The sequence below is a fragment of the Sus scrofa genome, chromosome 7, assembly GCF_054392235.1.
Source record: "Sus scrofa isolate SSC_HxYL_T2T_F1_AM1 chromosome 7, Sscrofa_HxYL_maternal_Yorkshire_Landrace_v2.0, whole genome shotgun sequence".
Classification (NCBI taxonomy): Eukaryota; Metazoa; Chordata; class Mammalia; order Artiodactyla; family Suidae; genus Sus; species Sus scrofa.
This window is the reverse complement of record NC_139389.1, coordinates 10,335,736-10,359,984: the sequence shown is the minus strand read 5'-3', so window position 1 is coordinate 10,359,984 and position 24,249 is coordinate 10,335,736. Positions and strand designations below refer to the sequence as shown.

Below are 24,249 nucleotides of genomic sequence, written 5' to 3'. Positions count from 1 at the left end.
GATAGACTGCTACTCTGACAACTTACGGATGCACAGTCCTTAATCAAGAGTCAACCAACAATTAGACCATGTCACTGCAGGAAAATACGATCCCATGTATGACCATGAGGACTCGGGTTTGATCCCTGGCCTCGCTCAGTGGGTTTAGGATCCAGAATTGCCATAAGCTGTGGTGTAGACCGCAAATATGGCTGGGATCCCCAGTGGCTGTGGCTGTGGCTGTTGCCAGCAGCCATAGCTCTGATTTGACCCCTACCCTGGGAACTTCCATATGCCCCAGACGTGGCCCTAAAAAGCAAAATATATAAAGAAATAATAAAATAAAATGCAAGACAAACTGTGGGGGAAAGTAGGAGTAGAAATTCCATTTATAATCAGACCCGGACTTTCATTTTAGCTACTCTCTTTAAATTGATCATTCCTACAATTCACAAGTCATTTTCCTTTGAAGCAAATGAGAGATGAAATTATTGAATGGTATTTTTGAACAGACGCATTTCAAGACATTAAATCCTCAGTGTGTGTGCATGCATGTATGTGCATGTATGTGGACATTTGGTGTCTGTGTGTGTGTGTGTGTGTGTGTGTGTATGTGGCAGGAAGAGGGTCCTACTGGTCTTTGCAGGACATTTCCTTCAGCCCAGTGGTTCCCCACTCGCCTGCACAGTTAGAATTCCAAGGGAGACAGAGTTTAAAAACTGGTCCCCAGGCTGCACCCCAAGGCACAGTTAAAACAAAATCGGACTCCCTAGGGTGGCATCCTGCATCAGCATTTTTCTGGCCCCTGCCCCAGGTGATTTAAAAGTTTAAGCAGATTTAAGAACTGATTTAGCTAATTCTCTGCAGGGGAAGCTGGATCTGACAAAAATCACAACACTTTTTCTGCTGTGACCCCCACACACTCAAGGCCTTGAGACCTTGGTAGCAACCTGGTGAATGCAGGCCTGTTGGAGTTTGAAGATTTCAGTCTTTGAAAGAGGACTTTGCAGGAGGTGGTGCTGAGAGAGACACTCCCACAAGCTTAAATAAGGCCCTCCCAGCTTTAAAATGTCAAAGTACTGAAAGCAGCTCCACCTCAGAAAACCCCCTTGTGTGGCTGGCGGGGCAACTTCTCCCCTGCGGCCTCGGGGAAGGACCTGGGCAGCGGGCCAGGGCTGGCTTCCAGCCTCTCACAGCCTGGCTCAGGCCCAGGCCTTCTGAGAGGCCATCAGTAAGGGAACCCAAGGGAGTTACTGGCGTGCGGGGAACTGTTGGGCTGGTTTAGACAACAAAGGGCGACACATCCTTCATACCAAAAAGCACCATCACCCCCCATTTTCTCACAGTCACAGAACAGCAGAACCAGGGCTATCCCCTGCTTTAAAGATTGGGATTCTTTTTTCCACTTCCCTCCCTTTGGAAAAGTGAAGGTGCTCAGGTTAAGATGGTAGGTGCTTTATACATCCAGACAAAACTTAAATTCAAAAAGATGCATGCACCCCTATGTTCACTGCAGCGCTATTCATGATAGCCAAGACATGGAAACAACCTAAATATCCATCAACAGATGAATAGATTAAGAAGTGGTACATATATGCAATGGAATACTACTCAGCCATTAAAAGAACAAAATAATACCGTTTGAGGCAACATGGATGGAACTAGAGACTTTCACACTAAGTGAAGTAAGTCAGAAAGAGAAAGACAAATATGTCACTTATATCTGGAATCTAATATATGGCACAAATGAACTTAACTACAAAAAAGAAACAAACTCATGGAGATAGAGAACAGACTCATGGTTGCCAAGCGGGAGGGGGAGGGAGTGGGATGGACTGGGAGTTTGGGGTTAGGAGATGCAAACTATCGCATTTAGAGTGGATAAGCAATGAGATCCTGCTGAATAGCACAGGGAACTATATCCAGTCACTTGTGATGGAACATGATGGAGGATAATGTGAAAAGAAGGTATATATACGTATAACTAGGTCACTTTGCTGTACAGCAGAAACAGACAGAACATTGCAAATCAACTATAATAAAAACATTAAACAAAACAAAAAAGATGATGGGTGCCCAGAGGTCTGCTTAGGTCACCCCTGACCTTTCACCCCGAGCCTCTAAGGGGTTTTAGAAAGGCCAGTTTGAGGAGCCAATGCCAACCTGTTTTTTAAAGGAGGAAAGGGAGGCTCTCAGGGACTAAAGTCACAGCACACGTGGCCCTCCTGGACCTCTGACGGGCTGCGCGAGGACCGGAAAGCAAGGGGAGGGCAGTGGGACCTGAGCCTACGTCTCCAGGCTCTCTGCCCTGTGGGTCCGCCTATAGGCTTTGTCTTCACGGGAAATGAACTCCACCAGCTCTGTGTTAGTGCTCGCGGCCAAGGGTCAGGAGAAGGCTCGGGTGCGGGGGGCCGGGTGGCAGACAGACCTGGGGAGCCATCTGGCACTGCCCACTCAGTTGGCCTCACCTCCCCAGCTTCTGGGGCACAGAGACTCCCACTGGTGCCGAGGATGGGGGTGCTGTGTGTGGACCACCGGCCTGGCAGTCTCTCTGAGTAAGAAATGTCTGCCTGAATGGTCCCCGCTGGCCCTCTAGTCTCACACACAATAGTTCTTTGTGGAAACTACAGAGTAGAACCACAGAATCCTCCTGAAACGCCTCCCGGATACCAAGGGGGAGATGAATCTCCTTTCGCACGACACAGCGCAGGAGCCCAGGTGGTCCACCCTGGCCCATCGCCACTCCTTGGAGTAGAGGAAGTCTTACGTTCTTCCTCTGAGCAGCCTCAGGACCAAGCAAGATACGTTTTCACTCCAGTCCCACGGCAGGTACCTTGAGGGCAGGGCCTGAATCCTGTCCCCTTTGTGTCCCTACAGACTCGGATGCAGAGGAACAGACATGGCGGGTTTGGGTTGTTGAATGAATGGATGCGAACAGCCTAACACCAACACCACTTCTATCCCATGCCGGGCACTGTTCCGAGGGTCTCATTTCTCTCAGAAGCCTCCGAGATAAATGTCATTTGCGTCCTTATTTGACAGAGGCGAACAGTGGCTCAGAGACGTAAAGTAATTTGCCCAAGATTATTCATTTGGAAATTGATAGAGCCAAGATTCAAGTCCAGTCGGTGCCTTTCCCTGCCAGGCGTTTCGGGGGTCAAGCTCCTGGCCGGACAAGGCTAGAGATGAAGCAAGATGCTGACGTGGGCTGGGCAGCCTCGTGGCGGGGCCAAGGCCTGCTCCTTTGGTGGGGGCAGTGTTAGTAGACACATTTGAAAAGCACCCATTGATTTCAGATTTAATTTACAGGACATAAAACCTACCCTTCAAAATTCAGGGGTTTTCAGTAAATTCACGGGCTGTGCGACCCTCGCTGCCGCCTCATTCCAGAACATTTCTGTCACGTCAAAAAGAAACCCACTCCCAGGAACGGTCGCTTGCCATCCTCGCTCCTCGCAGCCCAGCAACCAGTCTGCTTCCTGCCTCTGGAACCGTGTCCAAGCCCCTGAGTTCTTGGGGTTTGAAGCAAAAGGCTTTAGCCTCCCAGACCTCCCATCAGCCTCAAAAGGCTGAATATTGGTTCAGCTAAAAACGAGTTAAAACAGTCTCCGTCATGTTGTGTCCCGCCTTGGCCACTCACTTACTCTAACCGGCTTGTCACCAATAATTTCTTGCTTGCTGAATTGCCTTCTTCTACTAATGGTTACTTTCTAGTTAGAGATATAGTGCACCTGGGGTTTTGTTTTCCTTTGAAGCCCCCCACCCCCGCCCCGCCCAGCACCCACATGCTTTCCTGAGCAATCTTCAGGGCAGAGAGAGAGTCAAGGTATGATAACCCCAAAGACCACCAGAAACCGTCCCCAGACCACCTGACTCCGGCCTCGATGACTGTGAAACAATCTATGGAGGAGGAAGAATGCAGACACCGTCATCCTTATCAACAGCCCTGATTTTTCAGGCTAAACCTCTAAAGCCTGTTGCCATCCCCTCAAGGGAGGACCCAGTCTTGAGGGCATTAGCCTCCTTTGCCTGCAAAGCAATAAAGCTGTTCCTTCTGCTTCCCCCAGAACTCTGTCTCAGACGCTTAATTGGTGCCGGTGTACAGAGGCTAGGTTACAGCTACACCTCTATGGGTCGGTCCCATCTGGACTTTTCTTTTTTGCTTTTTAGGGTCATACCTGCTGCATATGGAAGTTCCCAGGCTGGGGGTCGAATCGGAGCTGTAGCTGCCAGCCTACACCACAGCCACAGCAACGCCAGATCCGAGAGGCGTCTGAAACCTACCCCGCAGCTCACGGCAATGCTGGATCCTTAACCCACTAAGCAAGGCCAGGGATCGAACCCGCATCCTCATGGATACTAGTCAGATTCGTTTCCACTGCACCACAACAGGAACTCCTGGACCTTTCAGGCAAGGGGACCACACAGCTGGGGGTCAAAGGCAGCTCCGCTGATGACCTTCTCTCGGCACTTCACACACTTGCTTTCTCCTTATTTCTGCTCAGGACGCTTCTCCATAGTTCACACCAACATCATGACAATTCACTATCTTAAATTTGCTCTTACAATGAGCTCAGGGAGATCACATTTCCCCTTTTCTCTGTTCCTCCAAGCCTGGCTGAAAAAACAACGCCCTTAAAAACTGTGAGGTCACTCCGCGAGGCTGTCCTCCCACTTGTTTTGGAGAACACTATGGCTTCTGCCTACTGACAGGAGTCCGAGGCTGGAAAGCGTGTTGACCCCTGTCCAGCGGGTTCACTGGATGTGGTGGCCCATGCGCTTTGAAAAATCCCTTTGGCTTTCTTTGGGGACAGAGATGGAACCAGGGACATGAGGAGGCGTTTCTGAGTCATACTGAGAACTTCCCTTTGCACAAAGGATCATCCAGCTCACCGACTTTTTTAGGCTCCAAATGAATCGCATACGCTGCCCTTCCCTTCCTTCTTCCTCCCCCCAGCTCTGGTCCTCACCCCACCCCCGACCCGTCACACCCAGGCTGGGCTTGGAAGAGTTGACCAGGGGCTGGCCGGCAGCGAGGGGGCTGCCTCCTCCCCCCGACAGGGGATAGAAAAACTACCATGTGAACACTGGACCACAGTGGACCTCGAGCCTCCCTAGACTGGAGACTTTACCTGCGCCTACGCTCCTCTACGCTGAACGAGTATCAACAAAGCTGTTACCGTGGAGGGAAGGGAAGCTTCTAAACAAAGCCCTTTAGCTCTGTCTGACCAAAACTGCCTGCTCAGGGTTGCGGCTCCTTTGGCTTTGTTCTCTTTGGCTGGATCTAGAATCTGTGTTTCCACACACCAGCTCTAGGTGGCAGTAATGGACCACGGAGATCTGCGGTTCGCTAGGTGACAAACAGCCTGCAAAGTTTCAAGTCCAGAGGCTGAGAGGAAGCTCAAGGGATCTATATGTTCCTAGGTGCCAAGGGCACCTGATGATCAGTTGCCACCATTATCTCTTCCGGTCCCTGGGTTGGAGGAAGGAAAGCCACAGACTCCTAAAGACATTACATGAAGGATGCAATGGAATGAGTTGATGGGGGAGGTTGTACAAACTGTCTTCATATTTACACACTCCCCCCTACACACACACAAATATACTGAAGCGTGTGAGCCTAACGAAAAAGTGCACTTGAGAAATCATTCCCCTGGATTTATTTACATAAAGAGTTTACGGGGCAGCATCCTCATGTGCAAAAATGGGGCTAAGAGTTCCAACTTCCTAGGGTTATTTTGAGAATTAAATTAATCTTTATTAAAAAAATGAGTTGCCTAACACAAAGACATACAGAGAAACACACGCGCGCACACAGAGGGAAGTCATTATCGAGCTAACAAAATTAGTGGGAAGAGCTCTGTTTGGCCATACATCATCCTGGGTCCTGACCTGGAAATCACTCAGCTCTAACTAGCTGCCTCATTACCAAGGTCACTGGCTTTGTCTCCTTCCCAGAGCAAATCACCCTCTAATCGTGTGGGTCGCTGCTCTGTACACTGGGGATTAACTGCCTTCCAGGCTTAAGATCACATTTGAAATGCACTTTAAAAATAGATATGCATTTATGAAAGGTAAGGGAGAAATATTTTCACATGTTCATCTTCAGGTGGGAGGCTGTTCTTGGATTTTAAAATACGTGTAATCTATAAACTGTCACTCGCCTGATGGGGCCAGAAAGAGAGAAGACTGGAATTATTCCTTACCATGGTCCCTTTGGATCCAAGATTCATGGGTCATGCACAGATTGCTTTGTTTGGTGGGGCAGACAAAACCTTAAGATCCTTTCTTCTGAGGCTTCTGCACAGGACCAAAATTCTATGGTTGTCAGTCACCCCCAGTAAGGAGACAAGATCTGACAGTGATAATACTTCTCCCTGAGTCTGTCTTTCGTTCTATGATAATTAATTTAAAAGGACATTTTCAACACTTGGGCCAGATAATAGAAAAATTAGAGTAAGAAGGCAACCAGCTGGCTTCTCAACCATCCTGGCAAGTCATGATCAGAGTGGCCCCTGGCAAGAGCTTCTGCGCCAGACACATCTTGGCGGGGCTCCTCCAGAGGAGGTGGGGGGGAGGCAGCAGAGCAGTCAGATGACTTCACTGCCGCTGAGGCTGAACCATCTCAGTGCTCAGCACCTGGGGGCTGGTCAGAGGCTCTTCAAAGCCTTCTGGAAGTTTCTGTGGCCCATGTATCCATCAGAGAGTGAAGGATCCCATCATTGCCCAACTGGCCCCCTTGCTTCCAACCCTGCTGCTCTAGTCTATTTTCCAGGGCTATCCCTGCACGTGTAAGTGGGGTTCTGCACCCTCTGAAGAGCCAGTGCTCAGTGTGTCCCAGCACAGAGGACAAAATCCCAAATCCTTACCGGGACTTTGATTTGGTCCGCACTACCTCCCTGACCTCATCACCTGCCATTCTCCCATTCTCGGCAGTAACCTTACTGGCCCCCAGCTACTTCTTTTTTTTCTCTTTCTTTCTACAGCTGCACCTGCAGCATATGGAAGTTCCCAGGCTAGGGGTCAAGTCAGAACTGCCATTGCGGCTCAGGCCACAGCTACAGCCATGCAAGATCTGAGCCGCATCTGCGACCTAAGCTGTAGCTCACAGCAATGCTAGATGCTTAATCAAATGAGCAAGGCCAGGGATCAAACCTGCATCCTCATGGATACTAGTTGGGTTCCTAACCCACTGAGCCACAACAGGAACTCCCCCCAGCTATTTCTTAAACACTCAGGCTCACCCTTCCTCAAAGCATTTGCCACTCTGTTGCCTCTGCCTGGAATGCTCTTCCTCCAGTTACCCAGCTCCTCTTCATTCAGGTCTCTGGTCAATTGGCACCATATTAGAAAGACCCTCCTTCCCTTCCCCCAACTCTCTCTCCTTCCCATCACTCTTTCTGGTTTGAAACAAACCAAAAATGAAACAAACTTAATGACAAGTTGCAAAAAAGAATACAGAGGACTTTTCCCCCGAACTATTTGAGAGTGAGCTGCCAACACAATGCCCCATTGGTGTCAGATGTTCAAGTCTGGAAGGCTTAAACAAGAACATTCTCCTAACAACCATAATCCAGCCAGCAGGATGGGGATGTGGACATTGGTCCATCACTGCCACCCAGTCCTCAACCTCATTCGCGTTTCATCAATGGTCCCACAACATCCTTTATAGCCAGAGGACCCTGTACAGAAGAATCCTGTACCCTTGTTTAAAAATTCTTAAGAATTATATCTGGAATCTAATATACAGCACAAATAAACCTTTCCATAGAAAAGAAACTCATGGACTTGGAGAACAGACTGTGGTTGCCAAGGGGGAGGGGGAGGAGGAGGGAGTGGGATGGCCTGAGAGTCTGGGGTTAATAGATGAAAACTATTGCATTTGGAGTGGATAAGCAATGAGATCCTACTGTATAGCACAGGGAACTATATCTAGTCACTCGTGATGGAGCGTGATGGTGGATAATGTGAGAAAAAGAATGTATGTATGTGTGACTGGGTCACTTTGCTGTACAGTAGAAAACTGATAGACCACTGTAAACCAATTATAATGGAAAAAAATAAAAATAATTTAAAAATAAAAAAAAAATTTTTTTGTCTTTTTTGTATTTTTAGGGCCGCACTTGCAGCATATGGAGGTTCCCAGGCTAGGGGTCTAATCGGAGCTGTTGATGCCGGCCTATGCCAGAGTCACAGCAACACCAGATCCGTGCCACAGCTCATGGCAACACCGGATCCTTAACCCATTGAGCAAGGCCAGGGATCGAACCCGCAACCTCATGGTTCCTAGTTGGATCTGTTTCCACTGCACCAAGACGGGAACTCCTAAAATAAAAATTCTTAAGCATTTCAAGATGTTGGCAGCAGAGCATGAAACCAAGTGTGGGATCCTGGAGCAACGATGGGGGCCTGAGCCAAGCCAGCGGCAGTGGGGAAGGTAGAAGAGAGAGACAGTGGACATGGCAAGGAGACAGACCCAAGAGGCTTGAGGGGTGGGGACATGGCTCCCGAGACACTGGAAGAAGAGCAGGAGTGGGGGGAGGGGAGGTGCAGGGGAGCAGGGAGTTCATCATCTGATTTTAGACACACCAAGTGTGAAAAGGGATGGCAGGATGTCAGGTAGAACTGTCCTGTAAGAAGTTGGCCACGACACAAAGAGAACAGACCTGTGGTTCCCAAGGGATGGATGGGGAGTTTGGGATTGGCAGATGCAAACTATCAACACATAGAATGGATAAATGATGAGGTCCTGCTAAAGAGCACAGGGAACTGGGTCCAGTCTCTTGGGACAGACCATGACGGAACAGGAGAAAAAGAATGTATGACTGGGTCACTCTGCTGTACAGCAGAAATCGACACAACACTGTAAATCCACTATACTTTAATTTAAAAAAATGTTTAATAAAAATAAAAACAAAAGCCCCCCAAAAAGAAGTTGGCCGGGAATGTCTGGAGCCCAGAAGAGAGTTCTAGGCCAGTGCCAAGAGAGAGTGTGGGCTGTGAGCCCCCAGGAGAAGAGGAAAGAAGAAGAGGGAGGGCAGGCCCCCCTCCAGATGCTGGTTCCCTCCGTCTGCGCTCATTTGCCTCAGTTAGGAAGCCCCTCCCGCGTGCCTCCCCAGGCCACCCCACCTCCAGCCACCTTCTTCCTTTCCTTTACGACTGTATTAGGTCTGCTTAGCCTCCCAGGACTTGCTCAGGGACCACAGAAGCGTACTGAACCATAAGCCTCCAACAGCAGAGAGTGGTTTGGTTGGACGTGTCTGATCCTGGCGACTCCTGTGTGGGTTCCAGGAAAACTGCTGCTCCCCCTGTTTTAGAGGCAAAACGTACACAAAGGCTCTTTTCTGCATTTCTTCTTAGCACAGGTGACATAAATGTTTGGACCATTGAGTAAACTAACGGAAATAATTACAGACATATGCATTTAGGAACAACAGCCTAATTCCAAAACCAAAGATTCCTTTTCTGCCAAAACTAAAGATTCTAAATCAAAAGACATCCCAAAAAAACAATGCCAAGGTTCTAAGATCTCAGATTCCCTCATCCTAGGAATAGCATATTCTAGACAGAAGAGCGGGCATGGATCATTTGGTTCCCCCTATTCTGCATCACTGCATTTCCACAAAAAACATCACTTTACTTCCCTCCAATACAATGAGGCTAAAGGGACATTTTGTCCCTCCCAAGACCAGGGCAAAAACCTTGTCAAAATAAGGTTTTAATAAACTTCAAGTCTTAATAAAAACTTATTAAAATGTATATAATTATATCACTGTATAGTTTAAGTCAAAAGGCCTTATGTTAAGTATGATTCCAATTTTGCAGCCACATGTTACACAGGAACAAAAATTTTATATTATTTTATTTATTTATTTTTTAATTTAATTTTTTTTGCTATTTCTTTGGGCCACTCCCGCAGCATATGGAGATTCCCAGGCTAGGGGTCGAATCGGAGCTGCAGCCACCGGCCTACGCCAGAGCCACAGCAACTTGGGATCCGAGCCGCGTCTGCAACCTACACCACAGCTCACGGCAACGCCGGATCGTCAACCCACTGAGCAAGGGCAAGGATCGAACCCGCAACCTCATGGTTCCTAGTCGGATTCGTTAACCACTGCGCCACGACGGGAACTCCAGGAACAAAAATTTTAGAAGACAGCCATAAATATCTTAGAGGAATCACGATGGTTTTTCTTTTGTTCTCCCTCATCTGTATTTTACTATTGTCTTCTTGTCTTTATTATTGTCTTTGCTTCCGTAAGAAAGAGTCCATGAAGATTCTTAAATGTCTGAAAATTCACACTGCGCAGATTCCAAGGAGGCACCTGGCACGTATGTATGTATTCGATGAGTGAGAGCGTGAGAAATAATGATAAGGAATGAAGGCCAAAGGCACAGTCTCACGCTGTGTGTCCCTGCTCGTCCTCCGACCTTCTGACGATGGCCGTCTTCTGTGCCTGCAAGGACTGAACTCAACGCCGTGCTAGGCTCTCCTTCGGTTGCTGCCTCCCGGAACCCATCAACCGATCACTCACAGAAGGATAACGTGGCAAAGGGGACTGGCCATGAGGGAAGTTGTTTGGCTTTTGTGAATCAAAAGCAAGACTCTAGAGGCCCCTCCTGCAGTTAATTGCAGGGATAAAGGTGAGTGTCTCCCAGGTAAACAACCTGTGGGCGGCTGTGGAGACAAATCCCAGAAGACCAGACCCCTGCCAGCCACCTGCAGTGCTCGCCTGAGAAGGCTCCGTATTCCAGGAACAGAGAGGCACCTGCTGGTATTCTTAAGTTAGCTTTGTTATGGATTATTCTTCCAAACTGAACACAGGAGGATCAAATTGTAGGGTCCTTCAGAGGCTATGCCTTCAGAGGAAGGGTAAAAAAGTCACACTGGAGCTGAGAAAACAGACCGACTGCAGTCAGTACTGTATTTGCGAATACCTTTTTCTCTTTTTAGGGCCACATCTGCAGCATATGGAAGTTCCTGGGCCAGAGGTCGAATCGGAGCTGCAATTGCAGCCCATACCACAGCCACAGCAATGCCAGATCTGCACCCTGCTCGGTAGCATGCGGCAACACCAGATCCTTAACCCACTGCGCAAAGCCAGGGATCGCCAAACCTGCATCCTCATGGACACCATGCTGGGTTCTTAACCCACTGAGCCACAACAGCAACTCGGTATTTGCTAATATGTTACAGTTCAAATGTAATTACTCTGCCTTTGGTTGTTCGAGTTGGTAAAAAATAGTATTTGCTGCTCTTTGATTACAGCAAATAGATAATCTACTGGAAGTCTTCATTCATTCAATGTACATGCACTGAGCAACTGCTTCTGTGTGCCACCTTAGCAGCCAAGTGCCACAGCATAAATGACAGGAACTAACCTTTCCCACCTAGATGGGAGTGACAGGGCAGTGGTGCGCTCAGGCTGGTTTGTACCAATTCTTGAAAGCCCATTTTTAAATTTTCAGGATTTCTGCAAGCCAGCTGTTAAATTCAACCACGATTCTAGAGTAAACTACATAAAATTATACTTAAAATATATTAAAAATAAAGGTAATAAATGCTCAAAGTTCACATCCCTTTCTAATTATTTTACTGCATTTTGCTATTATCTATGGTCTTAGGGTTATTATTTTTTTACAATTGTGCCTGTATCCTGAAAAAAGTACATGATAAAATGCCATTACTCATCTCAAGTTGGTAGTGTGAAATCAAGGAAGGAGTATTTACACCACAGAAATTGGCAAATGACACGAACCAGGGCTTGATTTATTTTTTGGTTGCTTGTCCAGACTTAAAGATGACGGAAAAAAATGTTAATGATGCAGGTTAAACATAAAAGTACTGCATATCTGTGGCTGCCAGATTGCAAATAATACCCCCAAAATGAGGAAATACTCTTCCAGTATTCAAAAACCATGATCTGATTTCGGGACAATGTTATATATTTGATGATGAATGGGGTGCCTACATATGTTTTCATTTTTTTCTCTTTGTCTCAAAGGAAATAACAGCATCTGCCAACATTCCTGTTTAAAGCACACTCATGTATCAATGTTTTGAGTAATTTTGCTGAACTGGAGAGTAGTCAAACATTTACTCACAGTCTGCTTTTTCAATTCATTGTCTGATCCCAAGCGCAGGCTGACTATGGATGCAAGAGTCCAGCAGAAATCAACAAAAGCATTCTGCAAGTAGCGCAGGCTGACTAGATGCAAGAGTGCAGCAGAAATCAACAAAAGCATTCTGCAAGTAGTGCAGGCTGACTATGGATGCAAGAGTCCAGCAGAAATCAACAAAAGCATTCTGCAAGTATCAACTAGCTAAACAGACTTTACAATCAAGAGTACTGTGTATTTTATAATTATTTGTAAATTGTGTGCTAACACAATGATAACAACTGCGACTATCAACTTGGTAGGAAATAGAGTGATAAGAAAACCTACCAAAAGTGTGAGATAAGACTGTAAAGCCAGATTGCATTCTCCACTAGAAAATGATAGCATGTCATCTGCAAATCCTTGGGTGAAACAGTCAGCTCTCCCACTTGTCAAAAGCAAAAACTCACCAGACATAAGCATAGCAAATATGAAAGAGGAGGCTTGTCATGGGCGACAGTCCTCAATAGTTGATTTTTAGCTAATTCCAGACAAAACAGCTTATCCTGCTGTGCCATCCTCACCAGATTTATCATGCAATATTAGAGGCTGAAGGCAAAAGAAGAATCAAGCTTCTCCTGTCCCTCTCCCTGCCAAAAAAGATGGTTCCATCATTCCTGATGAGTGTAAGTTTCCTGCAAATGGTGAAAAATTTTTGCTATTTAATGGTGGAGAACATGATGTAGACAGAATTGTGGTATTTGGTACAGAATCTGACTTAGACGACCAAGCATGCCACGGAGTGTTTAAATGTAGTCCAGACACGTGCCACCAGTTATAGACGCTACGTATATTGATAGAAACAGTAGCATCCGTTGTCTGTTCACTTTACTTCCAGGGAAATCTGAAGAAAGTCATGGCAGATTCATATATATATATATATATATATATATATATATATATATATATAAAATAGAGGAGTTATATCTAACAGCAGACCCCGAATCCTTCATGGTCAACCGTGAGAAAAGAACTATCGTCACTTTCTCTAAGATATACCCAAATGAAACTACAACCATGGATCTACACACATTTTAAATGTATGCAAATTTTTTTTGTATTTTCATTTCTCACAATAACATTTTCTTAAAATTTTGTTATTAATTTTTCATATTTCATGGTGTCCTTTTTATTTTTTGGGGGGGGCTGCACCCACAGGATATGGAAGGTCCCAGGCCAGGGATCGAATCCGAGCCACAGCTGCGACCTACACCACAGCTGAGGCGACTCTAGATCTTTAACCCACTGTGCCACAGTGGGAACTCCTCATTATGTCCTTTTTAATGTCCCTCTTTTATTTTATTTTATTATTGTTATTTTATCTTTTAGACAAAACTGTTATACGGTGCACAACTAATTGTGCAGCAAAACTGCTTGGGGCAAAGATTCTTATGGTAAAAAAGACCTAGCACCAGACAAATGAGCTGTGCCATCCTCTTCAGACTTCAGAGGCTGGCATCACTACAAGACGAGGGATGTGGGGTGCATTTCCAGAGACCAATGAGCCAGCTCTGCAGTCCGGCACTGCGTGGGTTAAATCAGCTTTTGTGGGCTAGCCTAGGACTCTACCTACCATTTTTAACAGGATTTTTTTTCAGGTATTTAAAAAATAAAGTCTCTGGACAAGACTGTCTGTTCCACCAAACCAAACCACTGCATGCTACCCCATCTCTCAGCCAGCCCCAAAGATGCCATCATGGTCACCGGTTGGCTTTGAATGGTTTGACTCCTACTACCCCAAAATGTATATCTTTCACTTCTCTCTGTGCTGGAGTCTGCCCTGAGTTAATTAAATAGCAGCACAGCAGAAAGAAATCAATCTGTATTCAGTGCAGCAGGTTTTGTGGGAATTACTTCTCCCGCCGAATTCACTACGCCAGTTAATAAAAACACATCCAGGGCTCTGCTGGTGTTTGGGACAGGAGCACTGCAGGAGAGTCACCACTGTCCCCGCTGGCACGGGAGGGACACCCTTACCCCTCTCGGAGTCCTGGCTCCTGGCCCCACCTCTCTCTCACCTTTGGTCCTTCGCTGTTTCCTGGGCTCATTCTGTGAAGTGTGTCCGTGTGCTGGGGAGCAGGCCTCCCGCTGCAGTGGCCCCCAAGCAGAGGACAGGTTGGCTTTAATTGTTTGTATTAACTTCTCAGGGCCACAGAGATGTCTGCTGGATGACAGCACGTGAAAGGCAGAGCCTGTAATTAATCTTCACAGAGCTTGGGGTGCTTGGCAAGCTTGATGAGCTGGTGTCTGCCCTACACGTGAACGGCACCCTCTCTAATCCCTCCACATGTCAAGTAAGCGTCCATGAAGCCAAGGTGGGGAAAAGGCACAGTCCACAGCTCAGATCTGTGAGATCCTGAGCACGAGGACAGAAAACCCCAGGGTCCCCTGAGCAGGTGCTGCAACAGCAGGAAGGATGCTAACGGAACAGGAAATGTTTCTCTTTTTAATTGTGGCTGAGACCTTCCCGGCCTGGCCAGCAGACCAACTGCATAGAGACGGCTGTTTTGCCTCAGCAAAATGGACTCTTTGCTTCCCGCCGTTTATTTATTTGCATGTGGTTGTGTGTGAGAAATCACGCAGGCCATTAAGGCCTATCCTCGCTTCCTTACCTCTACTTTCCTCCATAACCCTGGACACCAGAGGACCGCAGGGAAAAGAACATCTTCTGACCTTTTCAGATGCTCACCCCCCACCAGGAATAAGGCGAAGACAGCTGCACTTTGCAGGAGGAAAGACAAGAGGCCTCCAGCCCACCCCCGCCGAAAGTGTAGCTGGACCCAAATTCCTGCCAAGGAACCAACCGGTTACCGCCTGGAGGAGCGAAGGTGAAGTGAAGGTGGTTGGGGAGGTCCAGGTTCCAAGCCTGATGCTTCGCACTGGACAGCCCATTAGATTCCTGTGCTTCCTGACATCTTTGCTCAGAAATAATCACCCGCCTCCTGGCAGCAGCAGACAGAGCGATGACCTCCCTGGCCTGGGCAGGCTCACGGGAGAGCCATCTCTGGGCCTGGCCTCAGGGGGTCCGTAACGTGTGTGAGCTCCCCTCCCTCACCTGCCCTGCCTGCTCCTGTTGGGGAATCCAGCTGTCTCTCCATCACCCTGCACGCCCAGCAGTCCAGCCATGAGGCCAGCAGGCAGGAGATGGAGAACGGGGGCCCTTCCAGGAGAAGCTGTTGCTAAGTCTCTCCCTCCCCTTCTGCACATACAGAAATATGGGATCCGAGCAGAGACCAGGGTAGAGACAGCTTCCTGCTCCCTGGTCTAGCACTGGGCTCAAGCCCAAGCTCCACCCAGGGCCAGGTGGGGAGTCACAGGTTCAGCAGTCTACATGGGACTTCTGGGACATGCCTGGGAGAAAGAAGGCTTGGTTGGAGAGAGCCCCCCAAAGCCTGTGCCATTCCCCTCTGTGTATCTCGAAGGCACCAGGCAGCCCTGGGCCGATACTGGATGTTGGAGAAAGAGGGGGAAGGTGCAAGGAAGACCCTCAAAAGAAAAGGTGCCTTGTCAGAAATGCCCACTGACCCATGTCAGCCTAACCAACTCCTACTCATCCATCAAATGTCCTCCTTATCACAGACGTCCCAGTTTCCATCCACCTGGCCTCTCTCACAGATTCCTGGCTCTTTTCTGTGTTCCTACAACAGAAATGGTCATGACTTCCCCAGCCTGTGATACAAAATAATTACCCAAAATACCTGAGTTTTATTAGCTTGCTAACCTGTTAACCCAGGTCCTAAGGTTCATCCTCAAATTATCCCCCAGTTATTCCTGTGGGACCCAGGGCTGCCATAAAGTCGCTCAGCAAGCCCTCTATGGGGGAACTTGGCTTTGGTCTTCACCTGGAGATTCAACACCCTAAGTTTCCTCAAGGAAGACACCCCTGTCTCACGCCTTCGGGTCCCTCTGCGTCTCTGGTCTGTGCAGGTGCGCAGGGAACTAGCCCTCCTTCTGCTCTGTGCCTTGTTTCATCACCTGGGTCTTGAAACACTCTGTGTGTACCCCAAATCTCTAGAGCCTTCTGGAACTTTCCATGGTTCCCCCCTTTCTATAGATTCTCAGACCAGACAGGAGAAAGGTGCCATGCTTCCCTTCCAGGCTCCTGTCTTGTTCTTCATTATCCTGAGACCCAAGCATACACCATTCCTCCTTCTCCTCGTTAAAACAAAACAGGAAGACAACCAGGCTTATCAACCCAGGCAAGTGAATGACCTGGTGGGGCAGGTAACTGGCCTCAACCACGCGAGGTCTGCTCAGCCTGCACTGGGGACAGCGGAGACACACGTTTCTGCACAAATGATCAGGATTCTATATACACTTGTCACGTTTGTTGTGATTACATCATCACAGCCAGCCTCTGAGCTCCCTGAGGGCAGGGACCACAGACAGTTCAGCTGTGTGTTCACCCCGCCTGGTGGCGCTCAGTACACAACCATTGCAACAGCTGGCATTTATTGGGCACTTACAGTAGATGGGCCAACACAGGCTGGGACTTGTACAATGTGTCCAACTTCCTGAGTCCAAGTTTTCTGCATTACAGGCTGATAAAGCTGAGTGATTAACCCTTACCTTCTTTCTCTGCTCCCCACACTAATTACCAAACCTGCCACAAGAACAAAACAGTGTACACAGAAGTCCAGGGCGTGGCACAAAGGTGAGGGTATATAGGGGAGAGTGCCATAAGCAAGGAACCTTCCTTTTTCCTCAACTGGGTTCAAAATACATGTTTTCACTTGATAATTCTCCCTCCAAGCAGCCCACCCATTACCTCAGTTTCCTCCTCCAGCCCTAAAGATGAGGAGTGAGCTGTACAGAAAGTATTCATCACCAGCTTGACCACAATACAGAATTTGGAAGGGGGGTTATTTGGGCGTGGGCTTTGAAGGCTAGTCATTTCTATCCTCTGAGGATGTTAGAATGTATGGGGGTTTACTACATCTCTGCTTAAAATATCTCCCAGACAAACACCCTGGCATTCTTGACTTGGTGTCCTCTTATCCATAGTCCTACCACAGACAACACCTACCTTGATGACCAATAGCAAAAGGACAATAACTTCCTCAATCTCCTGGAGCCAGAAACTCTTATGGTTAGAACTGTGAGATCAGAGTTCCCATTGTGGCTCAGTGGGTTTCAAAGCCCACTCATATCCATGAAGATGTGGGTTCAATCCCTGGCCACACTCAGCTGGTTAAGGATCCAGCGTTGCCATAAGATGCAATGTAGGTCGCAGATGCAGCTTGGATCCGGTGTTGCTGTGGCTGGGGTGTAGGCTGGCTGGCAGCTGTGGCTCCAGTTCAACCTTTAGCCTGGGAAGCTCCATATGCTGCAGGTGCAGCCTTAAAAAGAAAAAAAAAAAAGTGTGAGCTCATGCAGCCCAGCCAGCCCCCTGATGCCTCAATTCCCCTGTCCAGGGACTCCCTAATATCTGCAGAAGCTGCATTCAACTTGTCAGGGAGCTTATTAGGACACCCTGGGACCCCCCACCTGTATATTCTGATTCAGTAGGTCCAGGAGAGGTCTCAGGAAAACGAGTTTTTGTCTTTTTTTTTTTTTTTTCACCTTTTCTAGGGCCGCTCCCACAGCATATGGAGGTTCCCGGGCTAGGGGTCTAATCAGAGCTGTAGCCACTGGTCTACACCAGAGGCACTGCAACGAGGGATCCGAGCCGTGTCTGCGACCTACACCACAGCTCACGGCAACGCCGGATCGTTAACCCACTGAGCAATGCCAGGGATTGAACCTGCAACCTCATGGTTCCCAGTCGGATTCGTTAACCACTGAGCCATGACGGGAACTCCAGGAAAACGCGTTTTTAAAAACGTCCAACGGAACTCCTGCTGTGGCTCAGCAGAAATGAACCTGACTAGCATCCGTGAGGACACAGGTTCAATTCCTGACCTTGCTCAGTGGGTTAAGGATCCGGCATTGCCATGAGCTGCGGTGCAGGTTGCAGACACAGCTCAGATCTGGTGTTGCTGTGGCTGTGGTGTAGGCCAGCAGCTGCAGCTCTGATTCAACCCCTAGCCTGGGAACCTCCATATGCTGTGGGTGCGGCCCTAAATAAATAAATAAATACATCCCAGTTTGACAATTGTTGCAATTGTTAACATCTCCTGACAGAAGTGCCTCCTGCCGTGATTAAATGCCTCTGAGGATGCTCAAAGTAGTCCAAGGCATCTTCAGACAAGTCTGAGATTTTTGTTGAGCCAAAATGCTTTTCCTCTACCTTCTACCTATTGATTCTTTCTTTGGAAATACACTGAACTAGTCCAATCTTTCTTCCACAGGACAGCTCCTCAAATATGAAAATAGATACCTGGTGCCTACACCACAAGGTTGTAATGACAGTTCTTCCTACAACCTTGGCCCTTTTTGGTCCAATTCTTCTAGACTATAGGCCTCTCAAAGGCTGGGAGCACGTCTTATTTGTCTTTGATCTCACAGTACTCAGTTCTAAGCCATACTTGGTACTCATTCATTTACTCGACTACAATTTATGGACCACCTACTAAGTACTGGGCATCCTTCTAGGCTCACGGATACAGCCATAAACTAAATGAAGTCCTTGATCAATGAAAGCTTACATTCTAGCCACGGAGACAGACAAAAGGCAAATAAACAAATGGATAAATGGAAGATGGGATAAATTCGAAAAAGGGAAATCAGGCAAGGTACAGAGATGAGGTAGGGTGGAAAGTGTGTTTCCTAAAGGTGTCAATTTGAAATCCAAATAGACTGTTATTTTAGTCCAAATATACAAAATGCACCAGATGAATATTTGTGAACACGGATCATTACCTTCTATCCTCAGGGAAGCGGCTGATGGAAAGAATAATCCATGTTTCAGCCGATAGAGGGCAGCTGAGCCCAAGACATATTTCTGTGGGCTGCGCTCAGCATCAAGCACCAGCACTCCAGCGCCATGGAAACCACCCCATTACTGCCCAGTGAGTAAATCACCCGATCACCCCCCATCAGGAAAAGCTTCTCACTAGTGTTTTTATTAAATTGTCACCAGGCCATCAGAATACTTCTACGATGTTGAAAATGTTCTTTCCTCACTGTGCAGAACCAGCAATCCAGGCTACACATACAGAAATAAGAGTTCAGCTACTTCTCACGGCCTCAAGAGGTTTTTATTTGCAATGCTTGTTCAATTATCCCCCCCTCACTTAGTGAACCAGGATTTGAATCATGAAGTAGCTGGTTATTTTGACACAATGTGGGTCCGGACAGGGAAGTCACTGAAAGAAAGGGGACTGGATCTTTGGAGGAAGGAATCAGAGAGAAATAATACATTATGTGCCTTATTACCCCCAAGCAACAGCGTGACCGCACTGTTGAAATACCCTGGAATTCAGAGTAGGCATCTAGTTGTAGGTGACTCCGTAAACACGAACAAGATTTCAGGAAAATTCAGGACCCACAAAATCACCACTTGTGAAAGTGTCATACCTCTGTCTGCCTCCCATAATGTTCAGCACATGCAGGAAAAACTCGAAATGTATTTTTACAGCAAGACAGCGGGTGGGCATCTGATAAACATTCTCTCAACTGCCATGCCCTTCTCCTGGAGTAGACTGAATTCACGGCTCCCTGCTTTGGCCTCCGCAATTATCTCCTGGAGTCATTTCGGTTGCCTGCTGGCTTCACCCGACTGCAGGTGCAAGCAAGAAAAACAAACATCCAACACCGAAGCACAACCATAACGTTAAGAATCGCTGCTATTTCCTACGCTCCATTATTCACACACTATACTACTTACCACCCCCTCTCCACCAAATGATGATGGGGACATTGTACCCACTTTAATACGATGAAGATTCAGAAAGTTCCAGTCAGTGGGTAGGATTTTAGGCCACCCATAAAAAGCTGTAAAACCTAGACTGAAATCACCACCTAAGTCTTAATGGAATTTGGGGGGCAAATTCTGTCGAGAAGCAGAGCTTCTGTAGAAAATGAGGGACATTATAACCCGAAGAGAATTATGGCTCACAGCCCTGGAGATAAGGATGCAATGGACTGGCCCAGAAACCTGGAAAAGATGAAACAAGGATAAATAAACTTTTATTTTCTTTTTCATGCTCTCTTCCCCCATCTACAGAGAACACCCGTTAGTAAAATCATAGTCCATACAAGAAACTGGCAATCCATGTCATCGCGCGGGATTTTATCTCATCCTTTTCTTCTCCCTTCCGAACATAAAACATTCGTTTTTGATCTGTGTCTGTCCACAAGACCTCTGTTTCTCTGACAGCAGGAACATGTCATCAAAAGCCAGTGGGATAAGCGCGGGGTTAGTGCGCTTAGAGGTATTTATGTATCTCACAGAGCACTGGGACGGCTTCGAAGGTGCCCCATCTTATCTTTCCAACTTGCTGCATCCTTGTCTAGGTCGCCTATTCACACTTGAGAAGCTATTTTGGGCAAGTCACTTTCCCCCGGGGGAAATCTCCGGTTCAAGCGCAGGGCGTATCTAGGAGATGATGGGGAAGGTACCCGCACCTGGCTCAGTGGCGCCCCCTCTGGAGGACAGGAAAAGGACCAGCTGACGGCCCAGGCTTCCTTAAAAAGAATCCTTAGGAAGGAGTGCAGAATCTCTTCCCCAGGGGGCACCAAGCCCTTTTCAACAAAGGGTTTGATGGGCTCCTGTTGGAAGCCTTGTTCACAGAAAGCAGAGGTTTCCTCTTACAATGATAGTATCACTGCCCCCCCCCCCCCCCCCCCCCCCCCGGTTTAATGCCTTGACACCGACGCACCCATTATCGGCTCATTTAATTTAAATGAAAGGACCGGCTGAGCAAAAGCAAAAATAATTCTTTTCTCACAAATAACTGTTAAAGGAGCCAGTTTGGTTTCTGTTCATTAGCACTTGGTTCTTCACACCCATGTAATTAGCGACACCTCTGTTACCAGCCTCTTGGGGTCTTTGGGGTTCCTCGGGGAGAACAATGAACCTTAAAGAAAACCAACCAACCTGGAGAACTGGCATTCGTGTCACTGGCATTGACGTGATTCCAATTCCTGGTGGGTGAACGTGTTTATCTGGGTCACCTAGATTTGGCTGAGTGCTCCGGGGAGGGTCTGTCTTTAAAAAGCGGTGGGGCAGGACCTAGAATTTGCCTTCATTCCCTGAAAGAAAACCCGCAGTCCACAGTGTACCGAGAGAGGTATTTTAGAAGATTTGGTAAAGAGAGGGTTCTGTTGTCTGCACGCAGCAAAAACTCAACCAAATCCCAGTGGGCATCTTCCTGGCGCACGTGCCCTGTGGGCCATCCGCTGCCTCATCGCCCGTCACCACGCCTCATGCAGGGTCTCCCAGCTTCGGCATTCTTGGGTCCTTCCCGCCAGCTCTCATTACATCTCATCCTTCCTTTTTAAGGCCTTGTGCTTTTGTCCTGCCTTCTCCAGACCTGCCTTCTCATGCCCATTCACGCACCCATTCCCATCTACTGAGTAGCGGCAGTGAATCACTATTCTAGGTGCCGGAGTGACGGCAGAGAACAAAACCAAACCTGCCCCTTGTGTACCTGATGGTCTGCTCAGAGAGATGCACAGCCAAGGATGTGCTGAATGGCGCTGTGAAGAGAAGTAAAGTGGAAATAGGATCTCCCACGATGGGAAGAGGGGTTTTGAGACAGGGCAGCAGGTCTCAGTCAGGGGACATTTTTGCCTCCCACGGGACCTTTCCCAATGTCCAGAAACACTTTTTATTGCTACAGTTACAAGAGTGCAACTGGCATCTGGTGGGCAGAGGCCAGGGATGCTGGTAAACATCCTATAACCCACAGGAAAGCCCCACACGACTAATGATGATGCAGCCCAAAAGGTCACACGTGCTGAAGTCAAGAAACTCTGAGCTAGGGCGCTGCCCAATAAGGAGTCACGAGCCACCCAGGATCCTGAACAGGGGACATTAAATATAGAGACTGATTATCAGGGGCTTGAAGGGAGCGGGTGGCTGGTGAGGGCTAAAGAGAATTCCCAAGATTGCAGAAGCAGCGGCTGCAGGGAGCAGATGTTTCCCTCAGGGCTTAAAGAGAGCACCCAAGCTGAAACCCAGACTTCCGTGAAGAGGCCAAGGCTGTGGTTCACTGGCTGGTAGGGAAGTCACTGCTGGACCAGCCAGAAACCTGCTCCTTGGGGTGCCAAGGGAAGCTGCCGGTGGCAGAGCCCTGCTGGAAAGGGAGCTGGGGAAGGCAGCTCTGGGGAAGCGGCAGTGCTGCAGGAGTCAAATGGAGTAGAAAGTCATTCTGCAGGAGGACACTGGAGCACACCGCGCCACTGCACATGCCAAGTAGGGGAGAAAGCAGGCTCAGCAGGAGCCCGGAGCTGGAGAAAGCCCAGGAGATGCAAGGCCAGCAGGTGGCTGTGCAGAGGGAGGTCAGGAAATAGGACTGCAGTGCTGGCTGGCTCGGCATGCCCAGCCTGGAGTGTCTGCATCGGGGTGTGGGGCACAGTGAAGTGACTGCCAGGCCAGGGACAGGGCCAGAGCTGTGAGTTCAACAGGGATCTGCACGCCCTGCCCAGGCATTGCTGGCTATGCTGTGCAGAAGGAGCCACAGAAAACAAAACTACAGCAGCATTGGAACTGGGAAAAGAAGCCCTCCAGCGCTCTCTACTGATAGGACCTAACCTCAAACCACTGTAAGGAGAAGTGCTTTCGAAGACCCCATGCCAGTATCGCAGAGCAGGTACTGCAGGGTGAATGTATAGCTGAGAGGCAATAAATTGCTAACAGTCACAAGCACCCAGAAATCCACTATGAGAAAACAATACAGTCGCTCCGGTGTATCTGTGGGTTCTGCCTTGCAGATTAAACGAACTGGGGATCAAAATATTCAAAAAGTATTGGAGTTCCCGTCCTGGGGCAGTGGTTAACGAATCCGATTAGGAACCATGAAGTTGCGAGTTCGATCCCTGGCCTTGCTCAGTGGGTTAAGGATCCGGGAGTTCCCGTCGTGGCGCAGTGGTTAACGAATCCGACTAGGAACCATGAGGTTGCGGGTTCGGTCCCTGCCCTTGCTCAGTGGGTTAACAATCCGGCGTTGCCGTGAGCTGTGGTGTAGGTTGCAGACGCGGCTTGGATCCCGCGTTGCTGTGGCTCTGGCGTAGGCTGGTTGCTACAGCTCCGATTCAACCCCTAGCCTGGGAACCTCCATATGCCTCGGGAGCGGCACAAGAAATAGCAACAACAACAACAACAACAAAAAAGACAAAAGACAAAAAAAAAAAAAAAAAAAAAAGGATCCGGCGTTGCTGTGAGCTGTGGTGTAGGTTGCAGACGTGGCTCGGATCCCATGTTGCTGCGGCTCTGGTGTAGACCAGCAGCTACAGCTCCAACTGGACCCCTAGCCTGGGAACCTTCATATGCAGCAAGAGCGGCCCAAGAAAATGGCAAAAAGACAAAAAAAAAAAATTCAAAAAGTATTTCCAGAAAGTTTCAAAAAGCAAGACTCGAATTTACCAGTGCTGGTAACTTTTTGCATAGCATTTGCTTTGTGTTAGGTATTATACATAATCTAGAGATGATTTAATGTATACTGGAGGATATGCATAGGTTACACATGCATGCTTTGTTTGCCGTCTCACATAAGGATTAGAGCATCCTCGGACTTTGGTAACCATGGGTGGGGGGAGGTCCTGGAACCAAAGCTCCATGATACTGAGGTATGACTATATTTCAATATTTGCACTGAGGTCTCAATGGGGGGAGGGAGGAGGCTATGCAGACATCCAGAGAAGGAAGCAGCAAGTTCAAAGGTAAGGTGAGGTCTAAGCAGAGACGCTGACTGTCCATCACCATCCTGAGCAATGAAGCCCTCTCCTTACAAAGCTGCCCCTGGAGACTGTGAATAACATTTGTATTCCTGATGCTTCCTCAGTTTTCATTTTGATGGATGTCTGATTAATGTACACCTTTTTGCTTAAGGATATACCCTTGGATTTGATTCCAGCTCTGCCACTTACTACTTAAATCCTTCAGTCTCCATTTTCCTGTCCTCCAATGAAGAGGGAACCTCTGCAGCATCAATAAAGATTAAATGAGGTGATGTCTGCCCCCAGCACACCGCAGGATCTAATACACGGTGGCCATGGCGATGTTGA

General features: G+C 48.0%; 1 protein-coding gene across 2 annotated transcripts in view; it reads right to left on the bottom strand.

Moving 5' to 3' along the window:
- CD83 (CD83 molecule) overlaps positions 1 to 23,387 on the bottom strand; it is a 75,901-nt gene extending 52,514 nt beyond the window's left edge. Inside the window, exon 1 of one of the 2 annotated variants that reach the window (XM_084967409.1) lies at positions 19,597 to 23,387. The gene's annotated coding sequence lies outside the window, so the exon portion shown is untranslated. Of the gene's footprint in view, positions 1 to 14,156; positions 15,383 to 19,596 lie in introns of those variants that run through there. The other variant, XM_084967410.1, reaches the window with a different exon arrangement.
- Positions 23,388 to 24,249: the final 862 nt, after the last annotated feature.